Raw genomic sequence first — 19902 nt, 5'->3', positions numbered from 1 at the left:
TGGGGTATTGTCTCATCACTTCCCCTCCTCCCTCCTGGAAAAAAACAACTCTTGACCCTTTCAGCCATTGCTTTGGGTCTTGACCTCCATATTTTCAAATCAGCTGTGACTCCTCTAGTGAGACGGCTCACAGGGATAAGCCCTGACTATCTGTGGTTTGGAGTTCATCAGAGAAGAGGCCAGAGCCTCACATTTAGTATTAGACTTTCATCCATGTTCTCAGCATAGTCCCTCACCCTCTTCCGTCCACGCAATCTCCAAGTCCTGAGACTCTCCGATTCGGCCTTCCTAAGAGCATTGCTCCTGCATCCCCTGATGTAAGCGCTGAGGTCACCTGACCAGGGACAGTGGAGATGTGGGAAAGGGGACATGGAGAGGTATAGTTGGAACCTGTATATATTTTCAATCAATACCTGTTTTTACTACTCTCACCTTCTATCACTATCTGGCCTTCAATTTCAGACCTTTTCTGCGAGGCAAATTAGCTAGCCGTTCTTTGGTACCCTCAACCTGTAAGCATTTTGTTTGACCTCCCTTCTCTTTAACTCACTTATTCCTTTATTGTGGTAAAATATATATTAAAAACTTGCCATTTTAACTATTTTTAAATGCACAATTTGGTGGCAACAATTATATTCACATTGTTGTACATCTATCATCACTATTTCCAAACCTTTTTCATTACCTCAATTATTTATCATTCTTCCAGCTTCACAGGTTATGTTTCTGGGCTAAAGTGATCTCTTACTTTAATCACAATTAAACTTTATATTTGTGCTTCTTTTACCTAGTTTCGGCGGGTGATTTTCATGAGAAGGGTGCAGAAATGTTTTTATTCTACCATTGTAATACCAGACATCCTATCTCCTTATTTTAAAGATGGGACAACTCTTGCCTGTAAAGATTAAGCAACTTGCTCTAGGTACCAGTGTGATTTGCCTAATTACCCATGCTGGGCACTTTCCATCAACTATACTATTTATATCATCATTGGGGTCCTTGTGAGTTTAGATAATTTTTTTTTTTGGTACAATTTTAAATTGTATCTACGAACGAGACTGGAGATGACGTTTCTGTAGAAATGATGAGAACACTAACTGTTGGATAATTGCTGCTTAGTAAGCTAGATCTTCCTAAAGTCTTATGGTGACAGTAGCCAGGAAATTGAATAATAAAGTTAAATTTCTGGAACTTCTTAGACATGTAGGCATGAAAGAACTTGCTGACCAATGGTGACAACTAAATTTATCACCTTCTCTTAGAGCTGGCAGATGTTATATTAGGACCTGTTTAATACATTTTCATTATTTTACCTAGCATGTATCTAAAATGAGATGTAAATAATACCTTAAACATCTGATAATATAATAGCAAAAGTGATAAAATAATATTTTCTATACTTGAAAGTAGATTTTTAATTTTTCAAATCCTTACTTCCTACATTCTATGTATCAATGTGGCCGCCTACTTGAAAATGAGACAAATTATAATATCTAATCTCAGGTATTACCTGCTTCATTAATGAAACAGAAAGAAAAGGAGCCTTAAAAGGATTATGTGATTTAAATAGCACGTGAAGTTTTAAACCTACAGTGGATTTGAGAAGAAGAGGAAGAAAAAAAGGAGGAATAATAAGGGGAACAACATCAAAGAAACAGGACAATTATGCTCTCAGGTAGGTACCTTTGTCACTTGTTTTATAGATGAAAGAGCAGAGGCTCAGAAAAGTTAAGTAACTTTCCTAACATCACACAGCCATATGTGATAGAGCTATGATTTGAACCCAGGGCCAGTGCTCTCAACAACTCAGCTTTGTGGGCAGATTAGAGTTCCCAATAACTCAAAAACAAAGTTTAGTTATTTGAATAAAATAAACCTAAGCGTAAGCATAAAATATTATCATACACTCATCATGATGAGGGCAGGGCAATTTCTTCTCATCTGAAAGGCAATTTAGTCTCTTCTTTTAGAGTAGACACATCTGTTACTCTTGATAAACTATTCATAAATATGGAAAACACTGGACGAGACACACTAAACTATGCCCATGAAAATGTAGTTGAAAAATTTGTTCTTACTTTTTAGGAAATGTGATGTATAGTTACAAAAACCTATTGAACCATTACAAAATCCTTTTATCATAAAAGTTATTTTACATACCAACAATTTGGTCAAGAACCTAAAAATAAATAAAAAGTGGCCTCTGAACAAGCATTGAGAAGAAAAGTCATAGTAAATGCACTATGTGCTTTCTTCGCTGGAAAGCCCTTTGACCCTCCTTTGGAGTCTAGTGACTCTTATTTTAGGTACAATCCTAACAAGCTAGTTGTTTTTCTTGTAGTTTAAGTCCAGAGCACATCAAAAGCAGTAAACAGAAAGGCGTGAGATACTACTAAAAGAAGGAACATAAGAACATCAAAACATCAAGAAATGACCATGATGAACTTCAAAAAAATAACTCAAGAAAGATGGTAGCTGAGGTCAGAAGCTGTCAGACCACAACCTGCAGGCCAAATTCAACCTCTGCCTGTTTGATGACAAAGTTTTATTGGAAATCAGTTGTGCTTGTTCGCTATATATTATCTTGGCTGCTTTCACAGTGCAATGGTAGAGCTGAATAGCAGCAACAGAATTTTAAGTTTTACAGGTCATGTAAAACATGACCTGTAAAACTTAAAATATTTACTGTCTGGCCCTTAAAGAAAAAGCTTGCCAACCTTGTGCTCAAGGTCATTAAAAGCGTGGATAAATAAATAGTGTTCCATATCTCTCTGGGCCCTGTGGCACAGCACATCTGAGTTATCCAGAAATTGTTAGCTTATGTTTGGTATACTTTAATATATATATACTCTTTTTAACATAGAACTGAAAGATGTAATGCATTTTAGAAAGGTTACCAGGAAAAACTATTAATTACTTAATTGACACAGCACAAACATTTCAGTTAACCAGAAAACCATTTATAGAGAACACCCAAATAAATGACATGTTTCTAAAGGAAAATCTAATATGTCAAAAACTAACTTATTCAGAAGTTGGAATCTTAAAATTATTCACTGGCATAAGCAGGTGAACAATATGAAATCACGTCAAATGACCTTGCTAAAATATTTTTTCCCCCTTCAGATGAAAGTTTGTGTTTTAATTTCCTTCAGGTGATCCACAGTTTCGAGGTTATAGAAGCCTCTTGTTCCCTAAACTGAGCATGTTGGAAACACTGATATCAAGACAAGTGAATTGACATTTTTTGAAGAGCTGCGGCTGTAATTTAAACTACTCCTTGATCTTCCCCTAAAGCATGCTAGAGAACCTAATTTCCATAAAAGTTTCTAACCCAATTTGAACAGTATAATGTGGACGGTGGGGAATAAATGGGTTTGATCAATTATGAATTTATATGATATGTTAGTAAGCTATTCAGGCTGTCTCACAATTCCATATTTTGAACACTAATGCCATGCTACATAATTTTAAAATGCTGCATTTCAGAAAAACCTCACTAGGGCATATTTGCATATTTGGAAATCTAATTAACCCAAGCATATCTTAAGGCTTTGAAGAGAGAACATACAATAACATTTTTGTCAGCTGAATGTTTGCTTGAGGCTGTGTAAGGATTGTATCATCTGATGTAGTTTAACCCTTCAGCTCCCAACTTTTATACTGGAGCTGTCAAACTGGGAGTCAGGTCTCTCTGAGGTTGTGACTCAGAGGTTCGGCATGAACAAGAGGACTGTGGCCACTTCAAGAACACACAGTGAACTGCCTGTGATGACCTTCTGCTACCAAACCCAAATCTAAAACAGTCTCTTTTCCACTCTCTTAGATAACATGACCAAGAGCAGCTTTTCTTACAGGAACACTTGAATTAGGAAGAAAAAAATGACCACTACATTGCATAGATAGCAAAACATCCTTTTCATAGATTCTGTGGGGGAAAATATTTCAGAAGGAGATAGGGGCCCAAAAAGGGACACGGCCTGACTTGCCTCCCCAGCTGCTACCTCCTCCGCCCTTAATTTTAATTTCCTCCAGTGGGGTTTTCCTGTTCCCTTAGGCCAGAACCTATGCCCACTGCCAATGGAGGGAACAGAAAGAAAAGACCAGTTCTTTGGATCTACTGGCTCCCTAGTGAAAGGCAACACTTTGATTCCTTCAGGCACCGTTCTTTCTGCCTGCCTGGTAGTGAAGGATGATCCACAGCCAAAGCCGCACTCTTCCATGATTTTTCCTTTGCAGTTTTGTCCATTTACCTTGCCAGAGTGGGGAAAAAAAAAAAAAAAAGACCCGCTGTCCTTGTTACTACATCTCCCCAGGTATTGCTGCAGATATGGAAGCTCAGACTGCAAAACACTATTTGTACTCAGATGGCCTTTACCTGTTTTGCCAAGTTCCCTGTGGATGCTCCCCTATTAGAGAAGCTGAGAGTAAAATGTTGCTCTGGAAGAAATGGAAGTTGCTATGTCAGTAGAAAACTGGATTTATGAGGAATCAATCCTGATATGTCCAATAGAATATAAATACATTATCCTGGAAATTCAGGAGATAAGTAAAAAAATGTTCTGAACTTAATTTGCAATAATATCCAGTTAGTTCTTGTTTTGCAATTGCCACTCTGCTCCAACAGGATTTATATATTAGGAAACAGAGCATAATGCAAATTTCAGATTTGCTTAGGGCTGAGTTCTTGGTGAGAAATACCAGGTGAGCACAGAAAACCATACCCAGCTGATCTGAAATGTGGAGAAATTTACAAAACACACGCACGCATACATCTCGAACTTCTCGTTAACACTTCCTGTATTATGACTTAGTTGTGAGCCACGTTCATTTCCATATGCTGGCACAACTTTCTGTCGAATTCCAGATCACCTCCTTCTACCACTTCACCCACTGATTGACTTCCACAACTAAACTCCAAATCTTTATCAAGGCACTCTGCCATGTTTATTGTAATATCTATGTTCCGCTGTAGTACCAGTGTGTATTGCTTAACTATTTAACACCTGCAAAATTGTGCTACCATTTTTTATTAGGTTCATATTTTTTTAAAAATTTTGTGTGCCCCTGATGAAGTTTTTGTGTTTGCCCCTAACCCCATTTCCTCATAAGCTACAATTTTCTGTGCAACATGATGGATTTATAAACCTGTATGTCATCTTATAACAGAACTGACTGTAAATCAGATTTCATTGTTTTATTAAAGATCAAAGAAAGGGCAGAGGACAGAATCAATAACATTTTAGTTGATAAAAATGAAACATGTTTTTATATATCTTGCTAGGTAGACACAATCAGTTCATATGATAGTCCTCTTGGCATTTTAGAGAACACTGGGCTCCCTCCCACCACATCCCCAATTCAGCTCAGATGTCACCTCTTTCAGCAAACCCTTCCCAAACTTCAGAAATTCCTACAATCTGTATAAGCTTCATCCACCATGTCCCATATGTTTCAAGGCTGCCTACTCATACCTTTGGCACAGGCCTCATCACATCGTATTGCAATTCTGCTTACTTATTCTCATTCACTAGACTGTGAGCTCTTTTGAGCCATTTTTGCACAGGTATTTGAATTCGGAGCATGTCGCATAGTGTGCAGCACAGAGGAGGTGCCCAGCAAATGTTTGTAAAGGAAGAATCAAGAAATGTCCAATTATCCGTATCACTCAGATTTGAGCATAGTACTTTGTAGAGAGACAACGCTCAATAGACACTTGTTAAATAAATGAAAGAAAACGGAAAATAAGAAGTGTCCTTATTTACAGGTAGGAAATCCGTAAGGAAAGTCAACTCGTGGCATTGTCAAATAAAGCGTTAAGATAAATAATGTAAATTTATTTTTAAAGATGGATAAGAAAGGAAAATGACTGTGTTATTTTATAACCATAATAGAACTGTTAAATTCCTCAGGAGGCTGGTCTGGCTCAGCTCTGCAATAAAGCAGGCCAACTCATAAGCCTTCCAACCAGGTGGGTGTTCATTCCATTTGAAACACCTTCGAAGATTATATTATGTCTTTTGGTAGCCATAGACAATGCTTAATGATATTTTATAATCAAGAAATCCCTTCCAATGTAAAAGCAAGCTCTCCCTTGCTACTTTAAACTCATTTTCTTTTGTTCTTTCTTCTGTAAAAATGGCGAACTGGTCAGCATTCCTGTTATAAACCTCTGTATGCTATAAGACAATTATTAAGTCATCTCTTTGCTTCCTATTTTCCTGGCTAAGCAACCAAACTCCTTTAATCTTTCCCCACATGACCTATTTGATATCCCATTAAGCATTTCTGTTGTTCTTCCACAGACCTTTTCCAGTTTTCACACTTCCTTTTAAAATGTGGAAACTCAAAGTCAACAAAATAGTTTAATAAAAGCTTATGCAATGCCAAACATAAGAAAGGATTATTTCCTAACTCCCTAAATCTCAGTATCATATGAGTTTTACAGTATGCTTTGCTAAAAGCCAACAAACTCTAACCACATCTCCGTGCCTGTTAGTCCTCACGCACTCCCTGAATGCCTGGTGACTGAAGAGGGCCCAGCACCCACACTCTCTCTGTAAACAGTTTGGTCAGTGGTGCCCCGAGCACCTGCAACACCCTCTGTGTGTCCTTGCTGAACTAGGGCTTTCGGGTGTAGTGCATGGTCTAGTGTGCCTCATCTTAATTTTCTGTAGTTCTAAACAGAAATGAGCCTAACATGCCTTTTACAGAGCAAAGCGGACCTTTGTAGTCTTGTTTTAGAGTGGGCACCACTATGCTGACTCACCTTGAGCTCACAGTCCTTTTCTCGTTTTATCTGTGTTTAGACAATCTCCTCCCTCCGATGACTGTTTTCCCTTTCAGGATATAACCTTGACTTTGTTTCATACTTTTGAAATGCCATTTATATAATTTATTAAGATCATTTTTGATTCTGGTTCTAGCTTTCCAAGTGTCTGTAACCCGTGAGCTTAGTGTAATCTCCAAACTTAATCAGTATGCATTTTATTCTGCAACCCAGGAAAGAACGAAAATGCAGAACGGGATCTAACAGGGGCACCAGACTGAATCCTAAAGATCCTGAAGGCCCCTGTGGCTTATGATAAGGATTTTAGAAGGTAATCTCCTAAAAAAGAAAAAAAAAATGCCTGTTTACCTAATTGTGATGAGATTTACTTAGACAAAATCTTCTTATATTGATAAAAGCTAGCAATTTATGGGGTGGAATTAAAGGTGATAGTAAACTGATAATGAGTCCATCCACTGCTTTAGTTTAGCCTGTGTGGGTTAATATTTCATCAGAGAAGGAAATCATACCACTTTAGGTAGAATTTACTATCCACCAAAGAGAAAGATAAAATTATAACTAAGGTTTTATAATGGTGATCTTTACTATACTGGTTATTGTCACTGTGGAATTTAAAAATAAATCAATAACTAATTAACCATTTAAAATGTAAAAATATTTTTGTCACAATAAGAAGCTAAGGGAAGGGAGCTTATCAGTTGAGATAATTGTGATGGTGGTATTGTTGTGAGATGAAGTTGCTGAATGATTCAACAAAAACTGAGTAACTGCGCAGAGAGGCAGAAACTAGTGAAAAATAACTTTAAAATGAACTGCATTCAGCTAAAAAAATGTCTGTTACCTTCTAAACTCCAAACTAGATGCCCTATTTATATAGTTAAAAAAAAAAGAGTTAAGCAATTATAAATTATGTCTTAATAGTTGTAAAGGTTTTCTTTATTGGTGATTTTTAACTAGATAAGTAAATTTAATTACCACTCAAATATATTTGATCATAGAGCAATTTCCATCTGATAACATTTCCACGACTATTGCTACAATCTCCAAAAGATACAAACAGTACACCTAGAGATAATTAAAAACAACGTCCTTAAAGAAGTGTTCAGTCAGTTAATCAAAAATACTAACTTACTATACAGAATTTCTTGATTATTTCCTAATTTCCTTTAGTTCCAGTTTCAGTTATTTCAGTTATTATACCACTGTTTTGTTAGATGTTTACAAAACTGCACAGAAATGGGTCAAGGGAGAATTACAAAAAATTATCTCACTTGACTCAGATTTATGGAATGTTTGATAAAGTGATATCTGCTGTTAACAGAAAAAGGAACATATATCAAAAGAAGAAAAAATCTGAGCTGTGATATTCAGCAAAGAGTTAGTGAACTGACCTTGGAACTGTGTAAACATACAATTCTCCCTGATTTAGTTTTCTCCCGGCATATACACTCTGTCTGCATATAATGTTAATGCATCATTTATTTATATCAAAAAAACTGCCCTAGACAAGTGTCCTAAAAATATAATAAGATGGTCTTTGTTCTAGGAGTAAAAGAATTGGAGAAAGTTCTCATTCTTAAAATATGCTATTTTATAAAATCAATTCTCAGATATTCAGTGTCTAGTCATTGAGCTATAGATTGCCTATAAATATTCTCAAATACTTCTCCTCTTCCTTGCTTTTCTTCCTGTATTGGCTTCAACTGCTCATTAGCAAATCCAGGATGAGACAGGCTGGGTGACACAAATCTATCAATTTAGAAGCTTTGCCAAAAACTTGTGGAAATTCATTTCTGTATAGTAATCTTATTTTTCATTACAGTTCTTGAAATATATTTAATTAATAGGATTAAGTCCCAGGTCAAATAAACAGATCACTTAAAGAAATAACATAATAATATATCATTTCAATTCTCATATATCATCAGCTTATAATGTATTCTTGCCAAATACTATCTGACATTTGTTTTTTATTTCACATAATATTCAAGATTGAAGATGTAGGTAAAACCTTTTAAAATTAATATATGTTTTCTATTTGTTTTGGCACACTCTATTACATTAAAGAGTACTTGAAAAAATGTGTCATTATCTGAGATTTGGATATTTTTTTACTATAATGTTTTTCATTGTAATGGCATTACGATTAGTGGAATTTGACTTATAAATTAAAGTAGGAAGGATGAGCTTACTGTTTCTTCAGTAATACACAAAGAATACTCGGAATCAAAAGAAAAAAAGAATGCATGAAATCTGAATCAATTTAGATGTAAATTTGACAGTTCATTTTTTAATAAAATGATAATTGGAGTTTTTGAAATAACAAGTTTATAAATAATATTAAAGACTCCATTTGTAAGGTTCAATGAGGAGCTTGCTCTTACTAGACTGTTCTGATTACCCTAGCTTATTTAAATCTCACTTATTAGAAAAGAAACTTAAAGACGGTTAAACTAATACAGGTAACAAAGTTTTGTGGGTGATATATTTAATACTCTCTGACATGAAGATAAGTATATCAATAATGGGCATAAAATGGTCATCTAATATCAAAATGAATATAAATATTAGTTTACTCCAACCCTTTTATTTTAGAGTACATTTAACAAATGTGGACATGATTGTAAGAAATTCAACAAAACGTTAGAATGGTTATGTTTGTATATTTGAATGCTAGTGGTGATTTTTCCCCTTACGATTTCTGTATTTTTCAAATATTTGACTGTGAATAGATATCATTTTTACAGACAGATAAAAAAGTGTTAATATAAAAAAGTTTTAAAGCGAGATACAATTCTGAGGACATTGGAATTCTGCTGACACTCTCCAAGGGGTCATAAATCTCCAGACGTTACATGTGATGCACAATGACTCCTCCCAAGGCTGATGTATGACCACTTGGAAGAATCATGACTTTATTTTAAAAGTCTATCTTATCTCCACTGGCTATAAGTATAAAGAATATTTTAAGTATTAAAGAAGCAGAAAAATCTAGAATTCTCTGTCTGTAATATTTCTTCTCATTGTTGGATTTTCCTCAAACCAACAGTTACTAAAGGTGATATAAGAATGTCTAAAATAAAAGGCAAAAAAAAAATATTTGAATTATGCAGGCTTATTTGAAGCGAACACATAATATTCGGTCAACAAAAAATTATTGGGTAAATTGTTAATTTTATGCAGTACTAGATACTGGATAAAAATGAAGAAAAAAAGACCCTACCCTTTCCTTGTCATGGCTCATGATATATAAACTCAAAGACTACGTGGTGGTGACACTGGTGGCAAGAAACTGAGGCAGGAGGGGTCTGCCCATAATTCCCTGTGATTGTGTAGTTTGGGTTTGCAGTTTATTTGGGAGATGACTGTTCCAGACAACAGTGAAGAAACAATTATAGGAGATAAGATATGTGTAGAAAATGGAACAGGTTTCTTTAAAAAAAATTGCTTTAACAACATTTTTCTCTTACTTTTTGGGACATTTCATGTTATGGTAAGCAATCAGAGAAAAAAAGGGGACAGTAAAAGAGATCATGTAACAGACTCCAATATAAATTAATAGGGTTTAAACTGAGGTCTCAAGCTATAACATCTAAAGATAAAACACAATTGATTCTAGTCTCGGTGGGCGAAATTATAAGTATAGAATACACTAAGAGAATGAGAGACATTTTAAATCCATATTCAACTTCACTCTCTTCCCTTTTTCCAAGCTCATTATCATATGACTGAAGAAGGCGTCTGGAAATTTCAAGGGTGTTTGCTATTTAAGTACCAAATTAAAATTTAAAAATGCTATCCCTCGCCACTATTACAGGACAAAGAATATATAGTTGGGTGTACTCGCAGGCAGGGGCTAAGTCTTATTCTTGCATTATACTAAATTATTCATTGAAGATAATTCTTTCTAAGCAGGTTTACAAAGAATCATAATATACTGTTCAGTAAAAATGGGGTTTGCTAAATTGTGCATATCTCAAATATGTTTTAAAAATGAAAAGCAACTATGATCATCTCTAAGTTATTTATTTTATTTACAGTTATTCTTTATATTTTTCTGTATTTTCCAAAAGGAATACACAATTTAATGCGTGCTCTACTATAATGATAGGTGCTTTAAATTTATTAATGCTAAATTTCAAAGATTCTACCAGAGAGGTATCATTACCCCTAGATTACAGAGAAAAAACAGGCTGTTTAGTTAGTCTTACTTAACTTCACACATAGATAATTCAGTGTCAGAGGTCAGATTTTTAAAAAAGAAATAATACTAATGAGCAGGGATGAATTGCTTGTTATTGTTGCTATGAGAGGCATTTATGTGCCTTGGATATAACCTTGACAGTTCTTTCTAACCACTGCCGGAGAGTCTTTACCTGATCTCCATGGATATTCCAGGGATTGGCTCCAGGGAAATATGACTAACGAATTCTGCGTGGACACAAATATGTGCATTTCTCCGGACAGGAGGTTCATAACATTTATCAGATAATGATTAAAGTGCTTTCTCAAGAAAGAAATCTAGCACATACTTTGTTTTTCAATAAACTTAAATAAAATTCCTTGTTAAGGACTGAGTCATTAAAGACTGCAAGAAGATTAAAGGAGGGGCTGGGGAACAGCAGTTGAGAGACAGAAAGCACTGTGGCTGGGGCGACGTGGGCCAGGAAAGCTGCTGGGAACCTCTGCCGGAGAAGGGAAGAGTGGTGCAAGGCCAAGACTCTCAAACTTAAGCATGACCACAATCACCCAGAGGACTTGTACAAGACACAGATTGCTCTGAGTCCTAGCTGCAGAGTTTCTGATTCAGTCAGGCTATGGTGCGGTCCCAAAATTTGCATTTCTAACAAGTTTCCAGGTAATGCTGATGCTGCTGAATAAGCAACGAAACACAAGGGTTTAGGCATAGGCTCTGGGACCCAATGGGGTTTAAATCCTTGGTCTACTACTTTACTAGATGCGTAATTGTTGACAAGTTACTTAACCTCTCTTTCAGTTTTCTAATCTGTAAAATGGGGATGATTATACCTAATGAAGATTAAATGTGAAAATACATGTGAAGTGCTTATTCCAGTGCATGACACACATTAAGAGCTCAAGAAATGTTATTCATAAATCCATAAATTCAATGGCTCACTATACTGTATATATACATACACACATACTTCCCTGTATTAAAGAGAATTATGTAATAGTGAAACAATTCCCATAGGATAGGATAATATAGTAAATTAAAGCGAGTTGGATATACTATACAGTCAGCCCTCCGTATCCCCAGGTTTTACTATCCATTGATTCAACTGACAATATACCCCCCCCCCAAAAAAAAGTTACCTTGTTGTTTATGTGTACTATGTAGTTAGGCCTATAATGACTGCATCTGTACTGAATACATACATTTTTTCTCCTGTCATTATTACCTGAACAATACAGTTTAACAACTGTTTACATAGAATTTAAATTATATTAATTATTATAAGTAATCTAGAGATGCTTTAGAGTATACAGGATCTGGATAGGCTTTATGCTAATACTACATCATTTTATATAAGAGACTTGAGCATCCAGGTGTGGAGTGGGGGTGTCTTAGAACCTGTCCCTCATGGATACCAAGATATGACTGTAGTTTTAATTTTCTTTCAGATAAATCCTTTTAAAATTATTGAGTCAAGCTAATCATATCATGGCTATTTCCTTAAATTTCCAGCATTTCATTCACGGCAGGCCCATCATTGCTAAGGGAATCCATGGTAACCACACAAAGTAAACATCCACCTACCCATTAGTGCCAACAATTATTTGGCATTTGTTATGTTAGTTAAACTGTGTAATGATGTGTGAGAAATCAGTTTCTGCTTCCTTGACCCTTTGGAAAGCTGGTTTTCCAACCCAGCATGCCTTGCTGAGACTCCAGAGTCTGACAGCTGTGACTTCAGGCACTGATTCTCTCACAAGCCCCTTCTGGAAATGAGGCAGCAAACATCGTGATCTCCAATAAAAGAGTAAGACTCTATTACAGGGGCTTGATTATTGATAATGACCATTTCTATTTTGGGGCTAACAGCTAACTAGGACTTTTATTGCGCAATTTAACAAGTACTCATCATGAACTCTGAACTATCTCTTCAGAGAACATTAATTTTAGATGCATGTGATACACTAGAACACAATGAAAGGATTATTTTCATGCCTTTAGACTTCAAGAAATATATCCTGTTTACTTACATTTAAGGACAAAAAAAAAAAAGGAAAAGAGATAAAAAATAATCTTTAACAAGAACGGTTTTAAGTGTGAATACATCTTCAAGCCTTCCAAAATCTTTAACCTTAATTTTAAAGATATGGATCTAAAAATACACAGAAATTTTACTTAACATTTTTAACTCAACAGATATGTAATATAGCTCCTTAGTAAAATATCCTGTATTAATTCTGGGAGGCAGACAAAAATGAGTAAGTACTTTGCTGTTATTAGAAAACTGTTATCTATAGAAGAGATGAGATACAATCATGAAGGGAAGAGGGAGGGCATTTGAGGTACAGGCAAGGTCACAGAAACTAGACTTAGGATGAAATGTTTTAAGAAGAGTGAGAAGAAGCCCAGCTTGGTTTGAGTAGTTCATGCTCGAAAGAAGGTAAGAGATAGAACTAAATAAAGAGACCTGGGGGATGAAAATGAATACTATGAAACTGATCATTCTGTTTATAGCCAAAGGCCTTGTTAGCTAAAATCCTGATATTATTTTAACATTTTCTTTTTTTTATTGTGTTTGTACCTTTGTGCTGGTTATGGATATACCTAAGAAGATGTTTATAAGGGGTGACCACAGCTGTGGGTCGGTGCTCTTCTCTGTCTCCACAGGAACTGATATTTGACTACAGGGGTAAACTCTTGCTGGGAGCAGAACAGAAAGAGCAGAGGTGGAAAGCTGCTGAGTCAGGGCACCAAATGGTGGAGCAAGAAGGACGACCTAACGCCTAAGACTAACTAACATCCCCCACCCACTCCATTCAGCTTAGAGTCCCACTGGTATAAAGAACAATTGCTCTACTCCAACCAGAAGAAAGTATGTTTCTTCTAAGAAATCTCGGTTGGCAGTGGCAGTGTGTTTTAAAGCATAACGGAATATGGCGCCAGGGCAGGGGACATTATACAAGAAAAACAGTCTCCCTGATATTCTTGCCAGCATGTGAAGGGGAGAAAAACCAATGAATAAACACAGTAAGGAAAAACAAATATTTATTCTAGAGCCACACCCAGGTGACTTTTTTACTCTATTGTGTTGGCTGACCTCTTCCACCACTTTCTTTCATTAAAGCTGAAAACACAATGACTCCCAATGGAGACAGTACGTTTGCATTTAACTTCATAAAAGAAAAGCATCTGAACTAGGCCCGATTATGAAAATGTGAAACATGACTGCTTGTTCACTGTGCGACATTTCTAATTTTAGAGTAATATAGAGTGGGGACCTAATGATAATAACTTAATGAGGAGAGTTTCACCTGATATTCTTTAGGTGAAAAAAAAGAAAAAGACAAGGATGAACCCTGAGCACAAGGGTAAAATACATGAAAATAATGTTACTCTCCAGTTAAAGTCTGAGAGACTCTCATCTTTAACTAGTATTCAGATAATACATGAATGACTTTCTTCCACTTGTAAATGAAAAAGCTTCAAAGGATATGTGTACTTTAAGATACAACCAGGCATACTTTATATGATTATAGTACAGGGCCATCAATATTGACCTTATCTGTACAAAAGATTTTTATGTTAGGACACCAAGGAAATATTACCAGGTTCATGTAAAAACAAATCTTTCCACATACAATAACACAACTAAGAAGTTAGTATTCTGTTTTACAGTCCTGTAACTCAACTCACTGATGAGTATAATACATGGCAATGAATTTCCTATGAAAATAACACTGATATTTCAAAATGAAACTTTCCTCTATTGAGAAGCAGAGGAAAAAAATCATCCATTTGCTTAGGGTGCTGCCTGGCTACACTTCATTTATGCAGATTTTAGGTTAATTGATAGGACTCACAGACAAGGGCTATAAACCATTTTACTGAGCATACATTCTGATTATAATGTCATGTTAAAAAATGGAGTGCAATCTGTCTTTGTGTCATATTTAATAGATTTCTAGTAAATAGCCCACGAGTACTCCTTCTAAAAGGTGACGAATTATATTAATGCCCTGTTGTACTTTCATAATTAAGGGTCTGGCAGCATTTCCATTATAATCAAGACGAGGTAGAGAACAAAAGGAGTGCTTTTCATGTTTCCTGGCCCTGACCACAGGGCTCCTGCCCCCCCTACACCTCGCCCCCACCCCAATGCCCCACCGTCACTCTGGGCAATGGAGAACACACCTATGAGGCTAGACTGAGAAAAAAATCTGGGAAGTTGTCTATTAGATTATTATCAGCCTCGGTGTTTTGTTTTGTTTTGTTTTGTTTTGTTTTTAATCAAGTCATTTCGTTTCTTTTCCTGGATCGCTTGCCCCTTCCTTTAACTCTGCTTCTCCCTTTTCTTGCTCTCATAAGAGCCCTATTCTCCTTCATCAGGAGTGGGCCTGATGGCTTCTCTTTGATGCCATTTCCTTACTCAGACTTAGTTGTTACTCTGCTATTTCCTCGGGAAGAAACCTGGCTGCCCGATGTCTGAGCTGCACAATATAAGTATTCTTTGCCTTTTGAATAACAATGAATGAACTTCATAGACAAAATCGATATGAGATGGCAAAGGGAAAGGGAAATATGGTTAATGGGAACCTCTCTTCATAAAACAAACATGAATTTACCAGAAAATTCTGAAGCTCAAACTATAGCCTCTAAGCGCCATCCCCAAGTAGCGCTTCTAAGAGTAAGAATGTCAGAACAGGTAAGCCAAGAAAGAGAGGAGGTCAGAGTCTTGGTAGGATAGGAAACTAACACTTTACTGTGTTTCCCAAGTTATTTTGGGAGGATGTATTACACCCCATCTGCATTAACACACATCAGAAATGAAGACAAAAAAGATTTTCCGAAGTGAAGAACAACAGAAGAGAGAGAGAGAGAGAGAGAGACAGACAGACAGACAGACAGACAGACAGACAAAGAAGACACAATTAAGAGAGTAGGATGGGTACTCTGGATTGGTTCAACCTTCTGTGAAGTTGACAAAAAAAAAACTGGGGTCCAAAAGAGAAGAAATGGAGTAGCCAATTCTGCCCCCCAAATATAAGTGATTTTTAAAAATATTTCCATCACAGGCAGACTGACTGTGTGGTCTAGAGAGCAAGCACAGACTCGGGGATTTGTAATGGTGGAGTTTTTGATTCTCAGCTTTTTCTCTTTTGAGCCAGTTGTATCAAATTGAACAAGTTACCAAGAGAAGATAGTATGAACTTCCCAGAACGATCATGAGGGCAAGTTTAAATATTTAAAACACTTCCAAAGAGTCGTAGTGCTATCTATATCTATTACAAACTTTCAAGCTATTTAATATTACAAATTTGTAACACAGGTTGTACTTAATTCTGATTTTTTACAAATACAGACACAGTAAGCAGATATTGCAGAAATGACAATATTAAGAAAGGTCTATTCCCTCAAACTGTGAGGTCACCAGAAGTATTCTGGATCTAGTTCCTGGGTACAGGAACCCAGCCAGACAACTTCAGTCCCCAGATGCACATAAATTTCTGGTATCCACTTACTATAACATACCCTGAATCCTCCTAATGACCTTTTCCCTTTGCTCAAACCCAAGCAAAGTTTTGTTTCTTGTAATAAAAATAGCCTAAAAGAGTTGAATCAAATTCAAATAAAAATTAAAATTATTATCATGCCATCTAAATTCCTACCCGTTTTGTACTGGAATTATACGACCATGGAAAAGAAAATCATTTGTTATACTGTTATGGTGGAAAAAATATTTAAATATTCAGAGATATTATTCAGAAAATTAGTATTCATTTTAGTACACAGTAGAGTATTGTGCATAGAATCCTCATAAATGCATTTTTGGGCAAAAGAAAGAAAGTGTTTTTGTTGTTGAAGTTGTATATACTTTTCTAGAGTAAAAACTTTATACTAACCTTTCATAAAAAATCAGAATGAATTAGTATGGTGTATACGATAACCTACTATGTCATCGTGCCAGAAGTTCGACCAATTCTTTTTCATGGAAGTTTGAAAATGTCAAGTTCGTTTTTAAACCCATGGCTAGTTTCATCTCCTTTAAACCAAAAGTGACAAACTAGGAATTGACTGGGGGGAAAATTCTGCAATCCACTGTTCTTAATATTTGATAATCCATGTGAAGCAGGTTTACCACAAACTGCTGTGACAGAACAAAGATGACAGATAAACTCCTGTGACCAAATTAATTGGAAATAGATGCCTCAGTCTTGTGATCCTATTTCAGTTTTTGAAAGAATTATGTGCACCTTCAGAGCATGCCACGTCTAAGGATGATTATTAGTCCTTGTACTGCTGGCATCGGGCTGATATGGCATGTTGCCAAGTGTCTCAAGAGAAAGCTAAAAGTTCAGTGGAGGTGGTGCGGACTGTGTAGCTATTCCAGGATTACCTCAGAGAACATTCTGGCTTTTCTGTTGAAAGCTTGTCAGAGTTTCATATCTATTCTCTTTGTACCTATGATGTGTGTGTTCAGACTGCCCTAAGTGGACCTTCTTAGATTGATCTCTTATTTTTTTTCATTTTGCCATACTGCTGGGAAACATAATATAAAGTAACTTCAGGTATTATATCAGGCCATCTATATCCACATATCTTTTTTCCACCTTTGTTATGATTTATATATGTCAGAGTGATCTGGTATTAAACTATGGCAACTAATCCCTAAGAGAATTCCTAATGTTTTCCATCTGTCTGAAAAGCAACATGCAAGAGGGAAATGGTCAACCACCTATAAATTTGCAGCTAGCCAAAAGACAGCAAAATATTAAGCACAGCCAAAAATGCTGTTAATTAAATGATTAAATAGCACACAAATTACTAACTGTAAATATATCATAAGGATCTCTTGGATTTGCTTCAAAATAATTTCGTGTGTGGAAAAAGAATAGAGAAGGCGAGTGTACAGATGAAAACAAATTTAGCTGTCTATTGGTAAGTGTTGAAGTTGGACAATATGAACATAGGGTTTCATTATAGTTTTTTTTGTGGAAACTCTTGTTAGTTCGAAATCTTCCATGATAAAAACATTTTAAAAATATAAAACCTAGAAACTTTAAAAGGTTATAATATTATCTAATGTGGTTAAAATAAATTTATTTTATAGACTAGAACTATAATCTACTGAATCATCAGTATTACATCTACTTTACACAGTAACCATAACAAATTTACGGGATAAAATATATATGTAGGTGGAGTAAATATTTCAATGTCTAATACAGATATATGTCTTTTATACTAACAAAACTACCTCTTCCCTTGTCAAACCAACCATAACTAAGATAATATAAGGAAACTTAAAATAATTATTTTAACAAAGGTTTTGTTGTTGTTGTTGTTGTTGGCATGTTTAACTTCTAATAACAAAAAAAGTCAATGCTCTCAAAATAAAAGCTTTTTTAAGTCTAAAGAAATTATAAGATTTAACATAAGGAAAAAAACAGTTTATTCAAATGTCAGAGCAACGTGATGTAAACCTAGCACTAATTTAAATATAACACTAATTTAAATATATTTATTATTATTATTTGCAGCATGAATAAGGCTGCATCTTATAAGTATGCCCATTTACACTAAAAGAACTTAAACTCCAATATCATATCTTGATAATCTTTTACTATAATAAGAATGCATACTGAAATCAAGTAAACTTTTAAAAATAGACCTAAGTCACATCACTTAAAATATAAATAGAGTAGAATAGTCTTTTAAATTATATTTTCTTGGAATTATTTTGACAACCTGATACCTATTCTCATTAAAAAAAATAAAGCATATTATATATTAACACACAAAACTTTCTAGTTAATAAAAGTAACACATTTGCAAATGTGTAGCCCTATTTATAATGACAGTTTCAAAAAACTACCACTCAAAACTTAACAATATATAGTCCAAGAATCAAACTTGAGGATGGAACCATCTAATACATAATGTAATTTTAACCTGAAGATCAATTGTGGGAAAATTATGTTTATATAGCTAAACAATATTTTTTCTAATTTTAGTGCTACTAAAATTTCCAAAAATCTATACAAATTTATTGACATCTTAAATTGAAAGCTACCAATAAACTCAGGCCAAAAATGTCACATAAGTGAAACTTTAACACATTTGAGCAACAGCATTTATAAAAGGATGGCTGGAAATAATCTGCTCCTTTGACAAGAGATGGATAGAAAACACAGGAGTGGGAACTTAAAATATAGCTCATATGCTTGAGATATTTTGTATATACAGTCCTTGGTTGCATTTTTTTTAAAGTGGCATTAAGAGAAAATATATTTCCTATGTGATATGTAAAAGCCAAAACCCACTAAGTAGTGTGGATTATAAGCTATTCATATCTGCTGTTGCTTAATTTTTAAACAAATTTTCTTTAAAAAAAAAAAAAAGCAGATTCATAATGGTCAGACAGGTAAGTAAATTTTCCCTCCCCAGGTGCTAAAACCTATCCTTGAAAAAATTAGAATTTTATTTTAAAAGAATAGCAACAATTACAAAATGGAACCTATTATAACCCAGGTGCTTTGTATAAATTCTCTCATCTCCGCCTTCCTAAACTCTTTTTTTTTTTTTTTAAGGTAAGGAAAAGGGCTCATGTAAATTTAGTAGCTCATACATCTAGTAAGAGTGCGTAGTGGCTTGGCCTGCGCCTGACGCCTGATGATGCTCTTTGCGTATTCTACATCCAGAGATGAAACCTGTTTCTGTGAGCATCTTTATTGTTTTTAACCAATGCATACACAAAAGATACTCAAAACCTAGAAATTTAGCATTAATTTAGCACATGTTGAATACATACTCTGCAACCATGGCTGGGTATGAGAAAATTGAAAAATGGGTTTTAAGTATCCTTAGGAATGAATGAGAAACTCTGCTCAGGCCAAGTAATGAATGAATCTCCATCTAT

General features: G+C 35.2%; 1 protein-coding gene and 1 long non-coding RNA gene across 2 annotated transcripts in view; one reads left to right on the top strand and one right to left on the bottom strand.

Annotated features, from left to right (window-relative positions):
• Nucleotides 1-19902, bottom strand: part of FBXL17 (F-box and leucine rich repeat protein 17) — a 444087-nt gene that overhangs the window by 102189 nt on the left and 321996 nt on the right. The window lies entirely within an intron of this gene.
• The window catches only part of LOC118606424, a 49532-nt gene continuing 42364 nt past the window's right edge, over nucleotides 12735-19902 (top strand). The window contains exon 1 of the long non-coding RNA XR_004952379.1: nucleotides 12735-12792. This is a non-coding gene — a long non-coding RNA (uncharacterized LOC118606424). The remainder of the gene's footprint in view (nucleotides 12793-19902) is intronic.

This window comes from Rousettus aegyptiacus, unplaced genomic scaffold, assembly GCF_014176215.1.
Source record: "Rousettus aegyptiacus isolate mRouAeg1 unplaced genomic scaffold, mRouAeg1.p scaffold_m13_p_8, whole genome shotgun sequence".
Classification (NCBI taxonomy): Eukaryota; Metazoa; Chordata; class Mammalia; order Chiroptera; family Pteropodidae; genus Rousettus; species Rousettus aegyptiacus.
This window is presented reverse-complemented; position numbering and strand designations above follow the sequence as displayed.